This window comes from Pan troglodytes, chromosome 7, assembly GCF_028858775.2.
Source record: "Pan troglodytes isolate AG18354 chromosome 7, NHGRI_mPanTro3-v2.0_pri, whole genome shotgun sequence".
Classification (NCBI taxonomy): Eukaryota; Metazoa; Chordata; class Mammalia; order Primates; family Hominidae; genus Pan; species Pan troglodytes.
In genome coordinates, this window is record NC_072405.2 from 78,439,737 (window position 1) to 78,463,465 (window position 23,729).

Here is a 23,729-nt window from a genome sequence, read left to right on the forward strand (position 1 = left end):
ACTTGCTTGTCTATATATTGCAGGGCTCAGACTAGACTGTCATTAGATTGAGAGTCTACATTCAGAACATAAAAGCACTAAGTATAAAAGTTTGAAATATGATTTAAGCACAATTTGGTGGTTTAAATAATTCTTTAACTTTTGAAAAATCTGGTGCCACGCAATGAGATTTGTGTGTGTTTGTTTAATAATAACCTGTTTCAAGTCTGAGTTTTGAAAAGTTATATTTTACAAGTATTACGTTATTGGAGGTATTTAAGAAGCTTACTTTAGAGAAAAAGATTTCTCATCTGGTACAATTTTTCTTTGTTTCACTGTATGAAAAGAAGAAGATATTTCCCACAAATAAAAATAAATATCCCACAAATGGGAACTTTGCCCATTGTCTCAAGAAATGTGTATTTCAATGACAACTCTGTGGTCTTTTTAGAGATATAATCAACTTTTTTTCATGCTTTTAGATTATGCAACTAACAAAAACTACCTTATATTAATTACAGTTTTCTACACACAGTAATGCAGGATACGCTATTGATTTAAGAAGTTTTTATTTGTCCATAATATTCTCTTGATTCCTATAAGGGTTGTATTAGTCCATTCTCCCACTCTTATAAGGACTTACCTGAGACTGAGTAATTTATAAAGGAAAAAGGTTTAATTAACTCACAGTTCAACATTGCAGGGGAGGTCTCAAGAAACTTACAATCATGGCAGAAGGGGAAGCAAAAACGTCCTTCTTCACATGGCAATAGCAGAGAGAGGTACTGAGCAAAAGGGGGGAAAGCCCCTTATAAAACCGTCAGATCTTGTGAGAACTCACTATCACAAGAACAGCATGAGGATAACCAATGATCAATTGCCTCCCACTGGGTCTGTCCCACAACATGTGGGGATTATGGGAACTACAATTTAAGATGAGATTTGGGTGGGGACACAGCCAAACCATATCAAAGGTTGATTTCCTTTTTTGTATTTTTCTTATTTACTATGGATTTCATTTTTATTTTTCAAATTAGATAATAATTGCCTGAAAATATTTTTCATGTTTTGGTAAATGGTATTTTTTGCTGTTGTTTCAAACCAAAGTTTACTGAAAGATCCATCAACTTGAACTATCTGTTGATAATTTGAAATTTTGGTCACCTATTTCAGACTTTACATTATTCTGCTGAACTTCTACTTGAACTTTTTGTCATTTTTCTTTTTTGGATGTAAAGGTGAACATTCCTGATTTATCTGATTTGGAAAAGCCTTGGTATTTTACATTTTGAAAATTCACAGACGCTTGACTTTTTTTTTTTTTTTTTTTTTTGAGACAAGGTCTTGCTCTGTCACTCAGCCTGGAATGCAGTAGCACAATCACAAATCACTGCAGCTTTGACCTCCCAGGAGGAGGAGGAGGAGGAGGAGAGGCCTGCCCAAACTAGCATACTGCCTCTTGCATGATGTGCTTTATAGCTTATACCAGTTTGAACAGATAACAATGGAACACATTCATTCATTCATTCTTTAGCCAGGTCTCTAAACTTTGCTACTCTATATGAACAGCAGAATTCCTAGGAAAATCTCACCAAAGGGCTACCAACTGGCATCTTTTCTTTTACATAATTATTTACCAGATAGCTGCTCTCCCTTTGATTCATTGGGATTTCTCAACTTATTGAATCCAGTAGTCAGCATAGGCTACATTACACTGCAGTAACAAGCAGTCTTAAATATCTTAGGGTTTATAATCACGAAGGTTTATTCCTCGGTCACAATTCATAATCCATTCAAGAGTCATCTGGGATATCTGCTCCATGACTTCTGATTCCAGAACCCAGGCTGATGGCACCAGAATGTTGCCACCCCTTTGACAGAGGAAAAGGGTGTTCCCCTGGCAGTTAAGTGTTCCGGCCCGGATATATACCTTGCAGAACTACATGGGACTGTTTGGCCACAATTTGTCACATGGCCCCATCCAACGCCAAAGGTGCCAGAAAGTACATTCCTACCCTGGGCCCAGAATGAGGAGAACCCACCCTTGTGAACAGATAATAATGGAACTTACACACCCTCATTCTTTCTTTAAACAATCCCAAACTTTGCTGCTCTGCAGGAACAGCAGAATTCCTTAGGAAAATCTCACCAAAGAGCTCCCAACTGGCATCTTCTCTTTAACATAATTATTTACCATGACTTTACCTTACCTGTACACAGCTCACATCCTAAGTCCTCAGAACCCTCAGGTCCCAGCCACACCTTGACCAAGATTCTATTGCTAACATCCCTTCAAGGCAAAAATTGTCAAATACAGATATCTTAAATTAGTAGAGCTGTAAAGACCTTAAGGAATATTTGGATCCCTCCTATAGATAAAGAAACATCAACTCAAAGTAGCTCTTACAGCTAGTAAAAAACTAAAATCCAAGAGTCTTTTTTTTCCTAATTATTTCCTCAACAATTCCTCAGAAAGCAAACAAGAAAAAGATAGATTTCACCTGTGGTGAGATTTACTGTTCGTATTCAAATCAACTATGAATTTCATAAAAATGGAAATCAATGCTAAAATATTTTACAGCAAAGTACATTACTATAGATCTTAGTCTTTCTCCATTGCTTCTTTTTTTTTAAATGAACATTTTATGATTTAGAGTTTTACATTCTCTGACAGATTTTATTTTAATTATTTGCCTGGGAAGTATATTCATTTGAATGCAAAAATAACCTAGATGGTGGTATTTGATGAATGTATTTATGTGCATCTCCCAGTGCTTTTCCTTTGGCTTAGCTGACACAAGGCTCCCTGGTCAAAAAAATCAGTAGTCACTCACCCAGAGTGACTCCAGGATCCTCAGAGAGCAAACAGTGCAATCTCTCATTTTGGCTGAGGAAACTAAGACCCACTGAGTTCAGGCAACAGAGGCCAGGTCCCACATTCACAAAATGCAAGAGCAAAGTCTCAAACCTCATCTTCCACCTCCAAACTCTGTGTTCCTTCCACCACCTCATGTCGCCTCAAGCTTTATTATTTGGAACAGGCTATTTTATTTCTCTGCTCCTCAGTTTTCCCAGTTAGAGAATGAGAGAGTAGGACTTGCTAGATTGAGATTTCCCAAATGCATTTCAAAGAACATCAGTCTACGAGGTGATTGTGGGAGTAAAATTTTCATGGTCACGTAAATTTGAGAAAAAAATACCTTATCCCTCTCCTGGAGATTAATAATGGGGATCAGCACGATAAAAGGCTTAGAAAATTCTTCAATAAAGAAAAACGTTTAATGTCGGCTGGGCACAGTGGCTCACACCTGTAATCCCAGCACTTTGGGAGGCCGAGGTGGGAGGATCGCTTGAGTCCAGGAGTTCAAGACCAGTCTGGGCAACATAGTGAGACCTCATCTCTACAAAAATAATGAACCGAATTAGCCAGGCGTGGTGGCGCATGCCTGCAGTCCCAGCTACTCGGGAGGTGGAGGTGGGAGGATCGCTTGAACCCCGGAAGTCAAGGCTGCCGTGAGCTGGGATTGCACTTAAGCTTGCTCTGTAGCCTGAGCAACAGAGCAAGACCCTATTTCAAAAAAACACTAAAAAAAAAAAAAAAAAAAAAAAAAAAAAAAGTTTTAGTGTTGTTGAAACAAATATTTCCTGAACGTATCTGGTCACAGGAATATTTGTGTGTGTGACTCTTACCAACATTGTGCCGCCTGCTCTGACCACTCTCCCTCCCTCAACTCCCAGTAAGACCAGCCTCTTCCTGCTGAGGCTCCAACACACCAAACATTTTCCTACCTCAGGCCTTTACCCCTGCCACTCCTCTGCCTGGAGTCCTCATCTCCTCGAAGAGATCCTCCCTAGCCACCACTCTCCTACAAAGAGACCTACTTTGTTTGCTTTTTCTTCATAGCCCTTATACCAGACAAACATTACATGACATATGTCTGCCTCTTGCACCAGCACAGAGGCTCCCAGAGGCGAGAACTTCATCTTGTGCATCAGCATAACCTCTAGCACCCACAGCACTGTCTGAGAACAGCAGGAATGAGTAAATATTTGTTGAATGAATGAATTAATGAACCAATGAATGAAGCCTGTGAACATCATGTTCTATAGAACATACAGTATTATTGGCTGGGCGCAGTGTCTCAAAGCTGTAATCCCAGATCAGCCTGGGAGACATGGTGAAATCCCGTCTCTACTAAAAATACAAAAAATTGGCCAGGCGCAGTAGCTCACACCTGTAATCCCAGCACTTTGGGAGGCCAAGGCGGGTGGATCATCTGAGGTTGAGAGTTCAAGACCAGCCTGGCCAACATGGTGAAACCCCATCTCTACTAAAAATACAAAAAATTTTCTGGGCATGGTGGCATACACTTGTAATCCCAACTACTCAGGAGGCTGAGGCAGGAGAATCACTTGAACCTGGGAGGCAGAGGTTGCCGTGAGCCAAGACTGCGCCACTACCATCTAGCCTGGGTGACAGACTGAGACTCTGTCTCAAAAAAAAAAAAAATTAGCCCGGCATGGTGCCGGGTTCCTGTAATCCCAGCTACTCGAGAGGCTAAGGCAGGAGAATCGCTTGTGAGCTGAGATCACGCCACTGCACTCTGTCTCAAAAAAAAAAAAAAAAAAAAAAAAAAACACGGAGCCTTGTTACCAAACCAGGGATATTAGCATAGCGTCACTGGACCCTTTTTAGAAATGCAAATTCTCAGCTCCCCTCTACCTTCTTAGAGGTGGAGCCCAGCAATCTGGGTTTGAACAAGCCCTTTATGTGATTCTGAAACTCACTAAAGTGTATGGCTGGGTGTGGTGCCTCACACATGTAATCCCAACACTTTGGGAGGCCATGGTGGAAAAACTGCTTAGGCCAGGAGTTCAAGACCACCTGGGCAACATAGCAAGATTCTGTCTCCACAAAATTGAAAAATTACACTGAAGCCAGAGTTTGAGGCTGCAGTGAGCTATGATCATGCCACAGCACTCCAGCCTGGGTGACAGAGCAAGACTCTGTCTCTAAAAAATAAAATAAAGTTTGAGTTCCACACTCCCTTCCTCACCTCACCACTGGGGAGAGGGAAAGGAGAGGAAGAAATCTGAAACAGCAGCCAAGAAAAAATCTTGAAAAATAAGAATTCTAACTATAGGAAAAGCAGGTTAGGAAAGAGTTGCCTTCCTTGTGGGAGCAAGCGAGAGACCATGCAAAAGTTAAGTCTGACTAGATATATGTGAGTTTTTCACTGTCCTCTGAGACTAGATATTAGAATTCTCAAGAAAGGGCATAAGATAAAATCAGTCCTAGAAGCAAGACATTTTTGCTAAAATCTAAAATCTATACCTTAAAAATTACCCAAGTTCTAAGCTTTTTGTATTTTCTTTTTTGTTGTTTTTGTTTTTGTTTTTGTTTTTAGAAGGAGTCTCACTCACTCTGTCACCCAGGCTGTAGTACAGTGGCACAATCTCGGCTCACTGCAAGCTCCACCTTCCGAGTTCAAGCAATTCTCCTGCCTCAGCCTCCCAAGTAGCTTGGATTACAGGCACAGGCCACCACACCCCTGACTAATTTTTATATTTTTAGTAGAGGCGGGGTTTCACCATGTTGCCCAGGCTGTTCTCAAACTCCTGACCTCAGGTGATCCACCCACCTTGGCCTCCCAAAGTGCTGGGATTACAGGCATGAGCCACCGTGCCCAGCTGCTTCTTGTATTTTCTGAGTTTATTTATTTCTCTGATGCTCATATTAGTATTTTTGTATGCCTTTTTCAGCATGCCAAGGAAAACAAAGGGAAGGTGATTGGTAATCTGTTTTGGTTATTAGCACACCAAGCAGGAGGCTACCCACTCCACCTTACACCTCAGAGGTGAACATGGGAATTGTGCTGAAATAAAAGTGAGACATTCCAAGGGAGAGTTGAACACACATGTCAGAGTCCTATTCGTGAGTTTCTCACCCAACCTGCAGGCCGGGCTCCTGCCAGAGAAACCTTGACACTTCTGGATTCTCCTGGATGAAAGAAAAGGGTGAGCTCTAACAACTCCCTGTGATTTATTAAGATAAATATGTTCACAAACCAGGTGTTAACTCCTTCCTCTTATCAGAGAATGACAGTCATCATTCAGGTTGGGGTGGTCCTATAGGCAGCAATGATTGAGCATAAAAAGCAATGGAGTGCACATCCGAGATAACTAAGAATCACTATTCAGGCCATTCTCCATTGAAGCAGAAGGTGACAGGCTGTGTTCCAAAAGATTGTTTGACACGAGCCACACCCTGCCAGCCACTAACCTACTGGACATTTTTAAAACATAGCTTGGAGCAAAGGAGGATTTCTAAAACAAACCAAAAACTCTCACAGGGAAATCCCAATGGCTACTCTAATGTTCTCAAATAAATTGCTACTGAATCCCCTGAAATCCCCCAGGAGGGAGAGAGAAGAGAGGAAGCAGCTTCAGTTCCTTTTCCCCAAGACTCAAATAGGCTTCGGTAGAACCTATGATCCCAAGATAAGAGCTATTTCTAGTTCCACTCAAGAAACCACTCAATTTGAAACCACTCAATTACATTAAATATATTAAATATGTACACAAAGCATATTAAAGTTATATTAAAACTAGGCAGAGGGCAAAGATACAATGAATTATGGTGGGAGAATTCTTCATGCCTACTTTTATGGAATTCCAAACATTTTTCCTGCAGGTATAAAATTACAAAAAGACTTAGATTGCCAAACCAGGCCACAGCAGTCAACTCAACATACAATGGTATACACCAGAATTCCAATATATGCACTAGAAATACAGCCCCTTCTCCCACTTAACAGCGTCTGGAAGTTTCTCTTCATATAATACACCTGCTGGGAAAAAGGGAACAAGTCCCATAGCAGCGTTGGGGAGGCTCAGGGTCCTAGATCACAGAAGTTTCCAAATCGTGGAGGTTGGTGTAAGAAGCAAAGCGTGGCAGATGAGAAGCATAATTAAGGAAGGCTAAGCCATAGTCATTCCTTTGAAAGGAAACTCTTGTTTCTCACTAGGATTTCTCCAAGACAATAGTTTCCAAACTTAACAGATCAACAGGATCATCTGGATGCTTTTAAAAAATGCAGATTCTAGATTCTAGAGCCTGACCACAGTACTACTAAATTAGACTCCCCCAACCCCCGCCAGAGGAAGGTCCATGAATCTGCAATTTGAAGGGTGTGCCTCAGATGATTATGATGTTCATACATGTGTAAACATCCACTCTAGGGTTTTTGATATCAGAATCGTGAACTAACATTACACATTACACATTACACATTACACATTACAGTTCTCAAGCATCCTTTAAGCCTTGGCTTACACATCGATTCCTCTTAATGATCTTCCTATTTAAGCACCCCTCCCCAATGCAATATATAGTTTCCTTGATTTATAGCACTTGCCTTGGTTTGTAATTCCTTATTGTTTACTTGTTTATTGTTTGTCTTCACATAAGAGTCTAAGTTCCACCAAGGCAGTCCTGCTTCCTGCTAGGACCCGGCATTTAACACAGAGCATGTGTATATCATCTTTGGTGAATGAAAGTACACTGTAGCCATTGATCTTGTTACATCTTATCTCCACCTGTATAACATAGGTGGAGTAGAAGTTATTATGCCTAAATTAACAAGATGAACCAGAACAGCTGAGTGGCTCAAGACCGCAGAGGAACACGTGCAGGAGCAAGCCTAACATCCAGGCTCAGGCTTCCAGATCCACCTCCACTCCCTTCCCACTGTCTCACCCACCTCCCTTTACAGAATATCAAACCTTGGCTCCAGTTTATTAATATCAAACTCACTGAAGAGCTGGTGCCTATGTCTCAAGGTCTTATATTTATTTGCATGGCAGACAATTGTGCAACTCAGAAGCATAAGACCTCGGGAGCTTCTGGACAAACCTTGAACACATTCTATGCATTTAACGAAGAAACAATAAACGTGATGTAGAGTGGGAAAACAGAAGTTAATTAGAAAATCTTGGCTAATACTGCCTAAGCAATTTACAGATTCAATGCTATTCCTATCAAACTACCAATGACATTCTTCACAGAACCAGAAAAAACCACTTTAAAATTCATATGGAACCAAAAAAGAGCTCGATTAGCCAAGGCAATCCTAAGCAAAAAGAATAAAGCTGGAGGCATCATATTACCCAATTTCAAACTGTACTACAGGGCAACGGAAACTCAAAACACAGAGAGAACCATTTACTGGCCACATCTGTGATCAGTGAGAAATAAACATCTGGAATTAGAATATACATGTGTGAGGGGGTTTTTTACATTTTATTTTATTTTTAATTGACATAATAATTGTATACATGTATGGGTACAATGCGATGTTTCGATGGATGTACACATTGTGGAATGATTAAGTAAGGATAATTCGCATACCTATTGCCTCAAATATTTATCATTTCTTTGTGGTAAGACATTTAAAATCCTTTCTTTTTGTTATTTTCAGATATACAATACATTATTATTAACTACAGTCATCGAGCTGTGCAATCAGACACCAAAACTTATTCCTTCTGTTTAATCGAAGTTTTGTATCCATTAACCAGCGCCTCCCTTCTCCCCATCCACTTCTGGCCCTCTCCCACACAGCCTCTGAAACCACACTCTATTCTCTACTGCTATGAGTTTGACTTTTTTAGATTCCATATATAAGTGAGCTCATGTAGTATTTGTTTCTCTTTACCTGGCTTATTTCACTTAATGTAACGTCCTCTAGGTTCATCCGTGTTGTCGCAAATGACAGAATTTCCTGTTTTTTGTTTGTTTGTTTGTTTGTTTGTTTGTTTTTTGAGATGGAGTCTCTCTCGGTCTGTCGCCCAGGCTGGAGCAGTGGTGCGATCTCGGCTCACTGCAAACTCTGCCTCCCGGGTTCATGCCATTCTCCTGCCTCAGCCTCCCGAGTAGCTGGGACTACAGGCACTCGCCACCACGCCCAGGTAATTTTTTGTATTTTTAGTAGAGACGGGGTTTCACCATGTTAGCCAGGATGGTCTCGATCTCCTGACCTGGTGATCCGCCTGCCTCAGCCTCCCAAAGTGCTGGGATTACAGGCTTGAGCCACCGCGCCCAGCTCAGAATTTCCTGGTTTTTAAGGCTGCATATCATTTCATTGTGTATTTATACACTGTCCCACATTTTAAAATCCATTCATCCATTGATGAATACTTAGGTTGTTTCCATGTCTTGGCTATTGTGAATAGATGTGTGAGGTTTCTTTTTTTTTGTAATGAAAGTTTTTTTTTTTACTTTTAGGTTCAGGAGTACATGTGCAGGTTTGGTACACAGGTAAACTTGTGTCATGGAAGTTTGTTGTACAGATTATTTCATCACCCAGGTATTAAGCCTAGTATCCATTGGTTGTTTTTCCTGATCTTCTCCCTCCTCCCACACTTCACCCTCCAAAAGGCCCCAGTGTGTGTTGTTACTCTCTATGTCCATGTGTTCTCATTGTTTAGCTCCCACTTATAAGTGAGAACATGTGCTAATTAGTTTTCTATTCCTGTGTTAGTTTGCTAAGGATAATGGCCTCCAGCTCCATCCACGTTCCTGCAAAGGACATGATTTTGTTCTTTTTTATGGCTGCATAGTATTCCATGGTGTGTATGTACCACATTTTCTTTATCCAGTCTATCATTGATGGACTTTTAAGTTGATTCCACATCTTTGCTATTGTGAATAGTGCTGCAATGAACGTACAAGTGCATTTGTCTTTATAATAGAACAATTCATATCCTTTTGAGTTTATACCCAGTAATGAGATTGCCAGGTCAAATGGTATTTCTGTCTTTAAGTCTTTAAAGAATCGCCATGATGTGTGAGATTTTAATGGATAAATATTCTCCTGAAAGCTACATACCAAGTCTAAATTTTGATAATCATAACTAAAGGACCCAGGCGTGGTGGCTCATGCCTGTAATCCCAGCACTTTGGGAAGCCGAGGCAGGTGGATCACCTGAGGTCAGGAGTTTGAGACCAGCCTGACCAACATGATGAAATCCCGTCTCTACTAAAAATACAAAATTAGCCAGGCATGGTGGTGGGTGCCCATAATCCCAGCTACTCGGGAGGCTGAGGCAGGAGAATCACTTGAACCTAGGAGGAAGAGGTTGCAGTAAGCTGAGATAGCGCCATTGCACTCCAGCCTGGACCAGAGAGCAACTCTGTCTCAAAATAAATAAATAAATAAATAAATAAAAGAATTCATAATAAACCAAAAGACTTTGTTACAATGTAAAAAGTTTACCTTTCCTCCCCAAAAAAAGTATGTATTTTAAGTTTTCATTTTTATCTATCAGTTTTTCTTAAAGCAAGACAAGCTTAAAGGTTCAAAATTGAACCAGCATAATCTGAAATCAACAGATTAATAAAAATGCACAATAATCAACATGTATTTTTAGCCTAGTAACTCAGATAGAGTGACAATTTATCTTTTAAGTATCTGAAAAGATATCACTGAAGAGGAAAACAAATATTTCTTTTTTAACTTAAATACAATTGCCAACGAAATGTGCAAATGTTTTGTATGGCACCTAAATTTTAAAAAGAAAGAAGGACAAGTAAGTCATTAGAATATAGTCAAATTTGGCTTAAGAAAAGATGTTCCAGGACTTTGCACCCAAGACTGTGTGGTAGATAGAGCTCCCTCTCCCCTCTCCCCTCTCCCCTCTCCCCTCTCCCCTCCCCCCTCTCCCCTCTCCCCTCTCCCCTCTTTCCACGGTCTCCCTCTGATGCCGAGCCGAAGCTGGACGGTACTGCTGCCATCTCAGCTCACTGCAACCTCCCTGCCCGATTCTCCTGCCTCAGCCTGCCGAGTGCCTGCGATTGCAGGCGCGCGCCGCCACGCCTGACTGGTTTTCGTATTTTTTTTGGTGGAGACGGGGTTTCGATGTGTCGGCTGGGCTGGTCTCCAGCTCCTAACCGTGAGTGATCCGCCAGCCTTGGCCTCCCGAGGTGCCGGGATTGCAGACGGAGTCTCGTTAACTCAGTGCTCAATGGCGCCCAGGCTGGAGTGCAGTGGCGTGATCTCGGCTCGCTACAACCACCTCCCAGCCGCCTGCCTTGGCCTCCCTAAGTGCCGAGATTGCAGCCTCTGCCTGGCAGCCACCCCGTCTGGGAAGTGAGGAGCGTCTCCACCTGACCGTCCATTGTCTGGGATGTGAGGAGCCCCTCTGCCTGGCTGCCCAGTCTGGAAAGTGAGGAGCGTCTCTGCCCGGCCGCCATCCCATCTAGGAAGTGAGGAGTGCCTCTTCCCGGCCGCCATCACATCTGGGAAGTGAGGAGCGTCTCTGCCCGGCCGCCCATCGTCTGAGATGTGGGGAGCACCTCTGCCCTGCCGCCCCGTCCGGGATGTGAGGAGCATCTCTGCCCGGCCGCCCTGTCTGAGAAGTGAGGAGACCCTCTGCCTGGCAACCGCCCCGTCTGAGAAGTGAGGAGCCCCTCCGCCCGGCAGCCACCCCGTCTGAGAAGTGAGGAGCGTCCTCCCTCCTCGTCCGGGAGGGAGGTGGGGGGGTCAGCCCCCCGCCCGGCCAGCCGCCCCGTCCGGGAGGCGAGGGGTGCCTCTGCCCGGCCGCCCCTACCGGGAAGTGAGGAGCCCCTCTGCCCGGCCAGCCGCCTCGTCCGGGAGGGAGGTGGGGGGGTCAGCCCCCCGCCTGGCCAGCCGCCCCGTCCGGGAGGTGAGGGGTGCTTCTGCCCGGCCGCCCCTACTGGGAAGTGAGGAGCCCCTCTGCCCGGCCAGCCGCCCCGTCCGGGAGGGAGGTGGGGGGGTCAGCCCCCCGCCCGGCCAGCCGCCCCATCCGGGAGGGAGGTGGGGGGGTCAGCCCCCCACCCGGCCAGCCGCCCTGTCCAGGAGGTGGGGGGCGCCTCTGCCCGGCCGCCCCTACTGGGAAGTGAGGAGCCCCTCTGCCCGGCCAGCCGCTCTGTCTGGGAGGGTGGTGGGGGGGTCAGCCCCCCGCCCGGCCAGCCGCCCCGTCCGGGAGGGAGGTGGGGGGGTCAGCCCCCCGCCTGGCCAGCCGCCCTGTCCGGGAGGTGAGGGGCGCCTCTGCCCGGCCGCCCCTACTGGGAAGTGAGGAGCCCCTCTGCCCGGCCAGCCGCTCTGTCTGGGAGGGAGGTGTGGGGGTCAGCCCCCCGCCTGGCCAGCCGCCCCGTCCGGGAGGGAGGTGGGGGGGATCAGCCCCCCGCCCGGCCAGCCGCCCTGTCCGGGAGGTGAGGGGCGCCTCTGCCCGGCCGCCCCTACCGGGAAGTGAGGAGCCCCTCTGCCCGGCCAGCTGCCCCGTCCGGGAGGGAGGTGGGGGGGTCAGCCCCCCGCCGGGCCAGCCGCCCCGTCCGGGAGGTGAGGGGCGCTTCTGCCCGGCCGCCCCTACTGGGAAGTGAGGAGCCCCTCTGCCTGGCCAGCCGCCCTGTCCGGGAGGGAGGTGGGGGGTCAGCCCCCCGCCCGGCCAGCCGCCCCGTCCGGGAGGTGAGGGGCGCTTCTGCCCGGCCGCCCCTACTGGGAAGTGAGGAGCTCCTCTGCCCGGCCACCACCCCATCTGGGAGGTGTACTCAACAGCTCATTGAGAACGGGCCATGAAGACAATGGCGGTTTTGTGGAATAGAAAGGGGGAAAAGGTGGGGAAAAGATTGAGAAATCGGATGGTTGCCGTGTCTGTGTAGAAAGAGGTAGACATGGGAGACTTTTCATTTTGTTCTGTACTAAGAAAAATTCTTCTGCCTTGGGATCCTGTTGATCTGTGACCTTACCCCCAACCCTGTGCTCTCTGAAACATGTGCTGTATCCACTCAGGGTTGAATGGATTAAGGGCGGTGCAAGATGTGCTTTGTTAAACAGATGCTTGAAGGCAGCATGTTCGTTAAGAGTCATCACCACTCCCTAATCTCAAGTACCCAGGGACACAAACACTGCGGAAGGCCGCAGGGTCCTCTGCCTAGGAAAACCAGAGAACTTTGTTCACTTGTTTATCTGCTGACCTTCCCTCCACTATTGTCCTGTGACCCTGCCAAATCCCCCTCTGCGAGAAACACCCAAGAATGATCAATAAAAAAGAAAAAAAAAAAAGAAAAGAAAAAAAAAAAAAAAAAAAAAGAATATAGTCAAATTTTCCAAAAGAAAATTTGAAAAGATTTAGAATCCTTTGAGTCATTTAAAAGCAGCTTGGTTAGAACATTTAAGCACCCTGACTCCCCAAGGCTACTTACAAGATGAGTATTATAATTACCATATCATCATTATTATGCCAACTTTATTATTATTATGATGATTATGATTATTATTATGCTATCTTTCATGTATGGAAATACAGCTACCGATCTAAGGAGTGTGGTGTGTGTGTGTGTGTGTGTGTGTGTGTGTGTTTTGTGAGGAGGGGAAAAGGAAGGAGTACTTTTTTTGCTTTGGTTGTGTTTTGTTCTTTGCTAGGATGGGTGAGCATTGCTCTATTACCTGCCTCCTGGAGATCGGTAGCATCATTTGCAAGCTGACAAGACAAGACGAGAGCAGGGGAATATGGAGCACAACAATGGTGAATGACTCACACATAACTCATGGTCATGATCACAAGTCTCACTAACACTGGACTATGCCTAACCCAGTGAGTTCTCCAGCTACAGAGGCAAGATAACCCCCACTGAGAATTATAGCTGTGTACAGCAAAGCACCAGTGCATGGCTTAAACATCTGATTTCCATGCCAGGACAAAAAGGTTCCAGTGCCCCAGGCCCAGGTGGGGGTTCTGAGAGCTTGAGGAGGCACCGCATTTAGTGGAACTGGCCATGCTGGAGAGTAGAGCCAATGGAGATCAAACCACAGCATCCTGCAAAAGCCGCAGCTAAGATCCAAGGAAATAGTGCACTAGCATCTGCAGGGACTGGGCTGGGAGAAGGAAGCCAGGTCCCAGGCAGTGGGCATAAGCAGCAGGGCAAAGCAAGATGGTGGAGGAGTGAGGGTAAGAAGCGGAGCCTACAGAGGTCTTCTTAGCCACTTTAAAGCTGTTATCATAGCCTAAGGCCTAAAAGTGGACAGAAAGGAAGCTGGAGGAGTGCTGTTCCAGCTCCCACAGTAAAGACAGAAGAAAGCCAAATTCTAACAAACACTGACCACTCAGCAAGTATGTGATATCATGGCGTGAGTGACGTTGGCCAATTTCAGGAATCCAAACTTTATTTCAGACATCACTTTCAACTTTTCAGGCAAAATATTTTATAAAAGTAATTAAGTAGAAAAATCAATTAATGAGGTCTTAATTTCCTTTCTTTGCCCATACAAACTCTGAATGGAGCATCAATAGACAATAAACTCACTGCAGTTAGAGAAGGAAGAACAAGAGACTTTAATAATAATTTACAAAGTATAATTTGACCTTGGATAAACAAGAATTAAAAGAAATCTAAAATTTCCTGCTCAGCTGCAGCAAGATTGGGTCACATTTCTGGAAGACACTATGAAACAACCCCTGAAAATGCTTTGTGGCCATGTCTTCTGCTGGTTTTTTGTTTTGGTCTACATCCCCAAACACAGTACACACAGACATTCACATGCACACCCACGAACACAGACTTTGCCTCTATGAGAGAAGTTAGGCAAAAAGGCCCACATCTGCATTTCCAGGGCATTGGCTCTCTGCTCCTTTATTCAATCCATCCCACCTTCCCACATGCAGTAAACTGCATGAGCCAACGTCTCAGCAGGCAGACTATCCATGAAAGTTCCAGACCCACTCCAGGAACCACAAAGGGCTCTGGAGTTACTCCCATACACAACCAGATCTTGCTGGTTGGAGACATAATCAGAGATTTTAAAGTCCAGAACTGGATAGAGAAAGCATAAAGATAGCCCGTGAGCTTACGTGTTTGGGGCTACCTCCCTACGCTCCTCAGCAATTAAACTTGATTATAACCAACAGCGCCTGTCGTAATTACCAGAAGCCCATAGCAAGAGCATCTTGTAAGGAAGCTATTTATAACCTGAAAGCTTCGTCTTCTTTCTCCCGTGTCACTCTTTGCTTCATAGGGGAGCTCTCAACAGACTCTCCAGACACAAGGAAGCAGAGATTCCATTCATCGCTATGGGGAATGGGGTGGATGCCTAATGGAGAGGCTCAGCCCAGCCAAGAACACTCTGGTGTAATGAAGCCCACATTTCTTATGCCTCTTGGCTCAGGGTCAACCAAATACACAGCACCCAAGCAAGAGTCGTCAACATGGACGGGCTGAGCAAGCTTACCGTGTGAGGCAGGCAACCCGCTCAGAAAAGCCACAAGAAGAGCTGTACCCTGCCCGCTAAAATGAAAGCTAACACCACTCTCTTCCTGAACGGAATTAAATTTTAAAAGTAATGACAGCCCACATTTTTTAGTGTTTAACCATGTGCCAGGCCAGGCTGTGTTTTAAGTGCATCCTGGGCACTGGCCCACATGATCCCTGCATTAACAGAGGCAGGACTGGGCACAGAGAGGCCACAGAAGCTGCCCCAGTTTGCACCACTGGCCAGGACAAAGTGGGAATTCAAACCCAGGCAGCTGGACCCCAGGGGCCACTCTCTTAACAATCAACTACTTCGAGTATGCTAGCATCTGGATCTAGGCCACAGTAGGTTTAGAAGAAACCAGAGTATAGTTTTGAGAAGACCTTTTGCAACCCCTCTCATTTGAGTCCATCAATTTACAAATGCAAAAACTGAAACCCAGAGTTGTCGAGTGACTTGCTGGAGGTCACGAAGCTCACAGATCACCTTAAATCATCCAGAATAAATGGTGTTAAAGAAACCCTAAAACTAGATTTTAAAGCCCTTGGGGATCAGGAGCAACTTCTTAACGTTAGTTTCAGAAATACAGTATATACGGTATAGCAACTCCCCTCTCCCACTCTTCCTAACCCTAAGCAAGCTTTCAAAAAAATCACAGCTTAGATTAGAAACCATCTGAGCAGACACAGGTCAAACATTTTACAGAAAAGGAACTGAGGTGCTGAAAGATTACGTGATCTGGTCAAAGTCATGTCAGTAATTGTGGACTAGTTTGTGTCAAATTGCACATTAGTCATCTATGTATAATTTACCATTTCTACAAAACTGGATGATCTGCAAGGTTTATGTCCTAAATTAATAATTTTCAAAGTATAGTATGAGTCTCATATAAGTAAATAAATAAGTGCCCCACCAGAATCCATGTGAGGGCCCTGCAGACCTCTCCCTGACAACAATGGCTCTAGAACCTAAAAGGAAAGAAAGTGTGTACAGAGGAGAACTTTGCACAACCAAAAAACTGAAGCCAGCAATTTGGAGTAACACTACCCATCGCTCTTCATGACTTGCATTCACTACCACTGCCTTCCACCAATCCTAAGTGAAGAAATTCAAACTAATTTCTTTTGAGAGTTTAACAATAACAAAATAACTGGAGACATCTTAGCAGCAAAACCAACTTTTGGAACCATTTTGTTAGACTTATGTATATCTTTAAGGAAGTCTTTCTCATAGGTAATTTTTCAGATTTCTCTACGAAGATTTTTCATCTTGTTAAAAGTTGCTGCTGTCCTCCACCTAAGGGAAAGCCATTAAAATGAAGTTCAAATCAGGACACATTCCCTTTCCAGCTGAAATAAAACACCAGAGACATAAGCAAATTTCTAGACAAAATACTAGCAAATATCTTTCCCAAAAAAATGTAAAGACATTCTGCAAATGAGGATTGTTGGTCCGTCATTACACATTGATCAGAAATTCATTTACAGCCAGGAAGTCTAAGATCAGGGACTTACTCTATGCAGTCTTACTCACTTAAATTTCTCAGTTCTCTTTATAAAAAAAAAAAGTATCTTAAAACTTCTATGACCTTTGTAAGAATTTAAAGTGAAAAAATTAGGAAAACACCTGACAAAACCAAGACTCATTAAAGTATTATTGCTAAGAATTCCCACATGCTAGAATGCCAGGAACTGTACCATTCCATTTCAGACACTTGCATATTATATAATTTCATTCTGCTGAGAATATTAATTACATAAATATGCTCTTTATTTTTAAGCAGGGGTAACCTGCCCCTGTCTTTCTAAGTTATATTAGGGAACAAGGATTAGCGTTTTTGCAGGGTGACAGTTTAACAAGCAGTCATAATTCCCTAGAGGGGAAGTAGACTCTGAATTTACCATCAGGTAATACACAGCTGCTGGGAAAAAGGAGCAAAAGGACTACCTAACTCCCCAGGGACAGCTGTCCTACGACATCTCTCAAGCCGCCGGGAGGTGGAGAACATGCTCAAGGGATGGGCTTCTAATGGCTCAAGGACTCCTCTGGAGACCTGAGTCTCAAGTTGCAGAAAAAGACCACATCAAGTCGGACTGAACAAAGCACAGAACCAAAGTACTAGAACACTTAAGAGGTGACAGGAATCTAAGAAACCACTAGCCTTTCTCCTTTGTTAAAATATAAAAAACTCAGCCAAAGTCACACCAGAAGTTTATGGACTTCTCCCTCCCCTCTTTGTAACGCCAGTGGTTAGATCCTCAGCTTTGGAGGAAGACCTGAATTGTGGTTTTGTCACTTTTTAGATGACCTTCAGCATATTATTTAATTTCAATTTCCTCATCTATAAAATGTGAGAAGTAGGATAACTACTACATAGTTGTTCTGAGGATAAAACAAAATAATATTTAGACAAGAAACTGTAACAAACTACAAGAAAAAAAACATGACATTGGAAATGTCATAGAGGAAAGACTACATGACATTGATCTTAGCAATAATGTTTTGAATATGACCCCAAAAGTGCAGGCAACAAAAGTAAAAGTAGACAAATGGGATTACATCAAAATAAAAAGCTTCTGCACAGCAAAGGAAACAATTAACAGTGTGCACAGACAGCCCACAGATCGCAAGAAAACATCTGCAAGCCATACATTCAAAATATACAAGTTCAAATACCTCAATAGCAAGAAAACAAAAAATTCAATTAAAAAATAGGCAAGGGACTTGAATAGACATTTCTCAAAAGAACACATACAAATGACCACCAGACATGAAAAGAATGCTTAATATTGCAAAGAATTAGGGAAATGCAAATTAAAACCACAATGAGAGATCAACTCACACCTGTCAGAACAGCTATTATCATCAAGTTTTGATGAGGATGTGGAGAAAGGGGAAAACTTGTACACTGCTAATGGAATGTAAATTAGTACAGCCATTATGGAAAGCTGTATGGAGGGTTCTTAAAGAACTAAAAATAGAATTACCGTATGATCCAGCAATCCCACTGCAGGGTGTTTGCCAAAATACCCAAAGTGACTTACCAAAGATTTGAAATCACTTTGTCAAGGAGATATTTGCATTCCCATATTCACTGCAGCACTATTCACAATAACCCAGTCATGGAATTAGCCCGTGTCCATCAATAAATGAATGGATATAGAAAACTATTCCACCTTAAAAAAAAGAAGGAAATTCTGTCATTTTTGACAACATGGATGGTGTTAGAGAACATTATGCTAAGTGAAATAAGCCAGGCACAGAAAGACAAATATCACATATTCTCACTTATGAAATCATGTTCACTTGTGAAATCTAAAACAATCAAACTCATAGAAGCAGAGAGTAGACTGATGGTTACAGAGGTTGCGGGATGGGGGAAGTGGGGAGATGATGATTAAAAGGGTACAAAATTTCAGGGAGGAGAAATGTTTTTAATTTCTATTCCACAGTATGGTGAATATAGTTAATAGAGTGTGGTACATTTCACAATTGTTAAAAGTAAATTTCAAAGGTTTTCACCATAAAAAGGTTAAGTATTTGAAATGATAGATATGTTCATTAGCCTGAGTTAATTATTCTGCATTGTATTCATAAATCATAACATCACTTTGTACCCATAAATTTATGCTGTTATAAATTATCAAATTACAATTTTAAAAATTAAATAAAGTGTTTAGTACAATGCCTGGCATATTTTAAACACTCAAAAATATTTGCTGTAAAAATAGTCCTTGTTAGACCTCCACCTATGAAACCATATCACAGTTGTTGGGTTTTTTTGTCCATTTGTTTGTTTTAGTTAAGCTCTCATTTGTTTTTAAGAAAAACTCTAGGTCTTATAACTCCTCATTAAATCTATCCTACAGCTCCTCTTGACGTCCAATTACTTCATTGATGAGCTCTGCTTTAGAATGCTGATTAACTGCTTTCTAATTTTCCACAATTCCTTGTCTTGATGTTTTCTTTTCCTAAAGTCACCACAACTAAAAGAGAGGTAAGATATCAACACACACACACACACACACACACACACACACAATTACATCATTCCCTCTTCAAGGATTACAGTATTCCCAATTCCAATAATATGGTCCAGGAAATTCCCACGGTTAAATTTTTTTAAGCTGATGGGAACTAAATTAACTAAAGAAACCATGAAAGCCCTAATATTTTTGCACCCACTAAAAATAATCCACTGGAGCACACCATAGTATCTTCTCTAAACTATTAACAGCATAGTATATTATAGATACTACAGTATCTACTGAGCAACAATGTAGCAATGAGTAACACACAGTTAATTTCTACTTCCTATCCCTTGCTTGTTAGAAGACTTTCTTACTTACAAAGATCTTTTTCCTAAGTCTCCTCCATCCATATATTCAATACTTCTCTGATTCTATGATCTAGAGATTTTTGACTTCTAGTTCCAACATATAAGGAACTCAAGATATTGAGTAACTTGAAAGTTTAAGATGAAAAAAGTTTAGAGCATCACTATTGGCAATGCTTTACTGGATAATTATTGGATACTGGGGGCTCTTCTGGACATCGTAGGATGTTTAGCAACATCCTTGGCCTAAACACAATGAAATACCATAGACCCTCTCCAAGTTGTGACAATAAAAATTACTCTAGACATTGCCAAATGTCTCCAGAGAGCCAAAATCATCCCTGATTGAAAACCACTGTTTTAGAATGACTTGAAACTTACAAAGTTTTCCACAGGAACTGAAGTGAAGAACCTGCACCACCTGAGTATTGTAAAATTGCCAATGGTAGTTGAAGAGTCATTCAGCACTCACTCCACCCTCCTCTCACCTGTCTTCCTCTCCCATATAGCCTGGAAAATCTAAAATCTGCCTTCTCAAAATCACGTTAACTGGAATAGGCCAGGTGACTCCGTTTGGCCAATAGGACATCCCCTAGAGGAAACAGGTACTGCCTCCTCCACTTTTCCCTTCTTCTGTGGGAACAGGTGAGTGATAACTGAGACACAGCAGTTGTCGCTAAGAACAGCCCAGGAGGAAGAGCCCAGGGACCTGGCAGCACTCAAGGCTGTACCAGCCCCTGACTGCCCACCCCAGCTGGCTTATAACTCAAGACAAAGAAACCCCTAACTTGTCAAACCACTGGTACACATGGTTATATGTTTCCAGAGAACACCGAACTGAAACATACATATATGTATCTTTCATTGTATATATCACTATAAATAAAATTGTATAGATATTGATCTGTAGATTGCTCTATACAACATTGCAGAAATACTGATCAAGATTGTTCCATAGGCTAGTCACAGTGGCTCACACTTGTAATCCCATCACTTTAGGAGGCTCAGGGAAGAGGATTGCTGTGGTCAGGAGTTCTAGACCAGCCTGGGCAACATAATGAGACCATGTCTCTACAAAAAAGTATATTTAAAAAAATTAATAAAGTTTAAAAAAAGATTTTTCCATACAATATTTCTCATATTCAGAGAAAAAAAATCAAAAAGAGCAAAATATATCTATGCATATATTAAAATCATATATGTGTACATAGACATACACACATATATATGTGTATATATGCATGTGTATGTATGCACATATGGAATCCCACCTGGTCTTCAAAATGTTATAGCAAGAGAAACAAATGTAATAATCCCCAGGCGGAAACAGGCTGGGAGAAGCCAAGGGGTTTGTCTGAAGTCCCATGACCAGTTGTTGGTAGAGTGAAAGTAAAATACAATTTTTCTGCCCTTTTCTGGTGCTCTTTCTAAGGCATGGGGCCAATTCTAGCCCTTCTCTGTCATGTGAAGCCACGGCTGGCAGTTAATAGACACATAATAGACATATATACACATATATAATGTTTATATTACTATAAAATCTTGAAGAAATACAACTCAACTGATTTGAAGCTCACTCTACTTTTAGAAGACTAAAGAAATGTTAAAAAAAAAAATTAGCTGGGCATGGTGGCGCACCCCTGTAATCCCAGCTACTCGGGAAGCTGAGGCAGGAGAATCGCTTGAACCTGGGAGGTGGAGGTTGCAGTGAGCTCAGATCAGCCCACTGTACTCCAGCCTGGGTGAAAGAGTGAGACTCCGTCTCAAAAAATAAAATAAAATTTGCAAAATGAAGAAGAACAGGAAGAGGATAAAGAAGAGGAAGAAGAAGAGGAAGAAGGAGGAGGAGGAGAAGGAGAGGGAGCAGGAGAAGAAGGAGAAGGAGAAGAAGAAGAAAAGAAGAAGAAGAAGAAGATAGGCCAGAATAGACCAGGCGCAGTGGCTCACATCTGTAATCCCAGCACTTTGGGAGGCTGAGGAGGGCAGATCACTTGAGGCTAGGAGTTCAAGAACAGCCTGGGCAACATAGCAAAACCCTATATTTACAAAAATACAAAAATTAGCCACACATGGTGGTGCACACTTGTAGTCCCACCTACTCAGGGAGGCTAAGGGGGGAGAAACACCTGAGCCCAGAGAACTTGAGGCTGTAGTGAGCCATAATTACACCACTGCACTCCAGCCTGGGCAACAGAGTGAGACTTTGTCTCAAAAAAAAAAAAAAAGAAAAGAAAAGAAAAACAATATGGCCAGGCGCAGTGTCTCATGCCTATGATCCCATCATTTTGGGAGGCCAAGGTGGGTGGGTCAACTGTGGACAGGAGCTAGAGACCAGCCTGATCAACATGGCAAACCCCGTCTCTACTACAAATACAAAACTTAGCCAGTCGTGGTGGCAGGTGCCTGTAATCCCAGCTACTTGGGAGGCTGAGGCAGGAGAATCACTTGAACCAGGGAAGCAGAGGTTGCAGTGAGGCAAGACAGTGCCATTGTGCTCCAGCCTGGGGGAACAGAGCAAGACTCTGCCTCAAAATAAAATAAAATAGAAAATAAAAAATAAAAATAAAAGCAATAATAATTACTTCCAAGTGTGTCCTGAGGCCTGTCCTTGTTCACCATACATTCTGCCACAGTCCATGTGGACAAATGTAGACCCACAGTGGCGAAATGGCACACGACAAGCCCCTCAAACTTCAAAGGAGCTTTTACTGTCTTATACTAGGTGCAAATATGCATTACTTAAATGTTCATACATTAAAGAAAGATGATCATCAAATGTTGGCATGGAGAAAGTTCTCATGATAAAACCTTGAGTCCTGAGAAAATTTAATTAAACAGGTTATAACATTACGAAAACACTGATCAAAATGTTCCTGTTCAATGTTTCCCAGGAGTGCTCTCCTATACAATGTTTTAATTTCCCATGCAATGTTTCTTTTCTTTTTTCCAATTTTAGAATAGATACATTTAAGGGTTTTCATACTTGGAAAGAGCAAACTATCTCTCACGCCCCTCTCTGCCCACACCCTAGGATAAGTTTGAATTCTACTTTGACAGAACAGAGCACTGTCCCTTACAGCTTGCAGAACACTCGCACACATGGAATCCCACCTGGTCTTCAAAATGTTACAGCAAGAGAAACAAATGTAGTAATCCCCAGGCGGAAACAGGCTGGGAGAAGCCAAGGGGTTTGTCCGAAGTCCCATGACCAGTTGTTGGTAGAGTGAAACTAAAATACAATTTTTCTGCCTCTTTTCCAGTGCTCTTTCTAAGGCATGGGGACAATTCTAGCCCTTCTCTGTCATGTGAAGTCAGGGCTGGCAATTAATGGGACACACTAGGGAGGTGGAAGAGCCAGCACCCACCCTGCTTAACTGATGGCTGAACCATGCCAATCATTATTGATCCTGAATATCACCCAATCAGAGTTGTGGCTTTGTATTCTAGATATGCATCCTTTTCTTCCTTTTCCTACCTAGTTCGGCATTCTTACTCTTTTCCCTGTTGAATTACAAATGTCTTGCCCCCAAAGGATCACATTTTCTCTCTCTCCTTATAGGTAAGATATAATTACAAATTATGGTCTACAGCGAGGCTAGGAAAAAACTGCATCAACTAACAAGCAAAATAATCAGCTAACATCATAAAGACAGGATCAAATTCACACATAACAATATTAACCTTAAATGTAAATGGACTAAATGCTCCAATTAAAAGACATAGACTGGCAAATTGGATAAAGAGTCAAGACCCATCAGTGTGCTGTATTCAGGAGACCCATCTCACGTGCAGAGACAGACAAACATAGGCTCAAAATAAAAGGATGGAGGAAGATCTGCCAAGCAAATGGAAAACAAAAAAAGGCAGGGGTTGCAATCCTAGTCTCTGATAAAACAGAATTTAAATAAGCAAAGATCAAAAGAGACAAAAAAGGCCATTACATAATGGTAAAGGGATCAACTCAACAAGAAGAGCTCACTATCCTAAATATATATGCACCCAATACAGGAGCACCCAGATTCATAAAGCAAGTCCTGAGTGACCTACAAAGAGACTTAGACTCCCACACAATAATAATGGGAGACTTTAACACTCCACTGTCAACATTAGACAGATCAATGAGACAGAAAGTTAACAAGGATACC

At 42.8% G+C, this 23,729-nt stretch overlaps 1 protein-coding gene across 3 annotated transcripts in view; it reads right to left on the reverse strand.

The window, feature by feature from the left end:
- The window catches only part of SLCO5A1 (solute carrier organic anion transporter family member 5A1), a 161,365-nt gene that overhangs the window by 126,348 nt on the left and 11,288 nt on the right, over positions 1 to 23,729 (reverse strand). The window lies entirely within an intron of this gene.